The sequence below is a fragment of the Etheostoma spectabile genome, chromosome 8, assembly GCF_008692095.1.
Source record: "Etheostoma spectabile isolate EspeVRDwgs_2016 chromosome 8, UIUC_Espe_1.0, whole genome shotgun sequence".
NCBI lineage: Eukaryota > Metazoa > Chordata > Actinopteri > Perciformes > Percidae > Etheostoma > Etheostoma spectabile.
In genome coordinates, this window is record NC_045740.1 from 23,546,299 (window position 1) to 23,546,536 (window position 238).

A 238-nucleotide genomic window follows, 5' to 3' on the forward strand; every position below is an offset into this window, starting at 1 on the left:
TAACTGTTTTAACTGCTTTATTCTTGCATTTTTACTGATGCGTTTGTCATTGCACTTTACCTTTGATGCAGTATCACTGAAAATTTTCCCACTGTGGGATTAATTAAGGATTTTATCTTATTTAAAATGTTTTATTTGTTATTGTTTATTTATTTATTTTATTGTTAGTATTTTTCAGATCTCTCAACTGCCATGATGACCAAGAGGACATGTGAGACATGCGGAAAGCTGCCATATT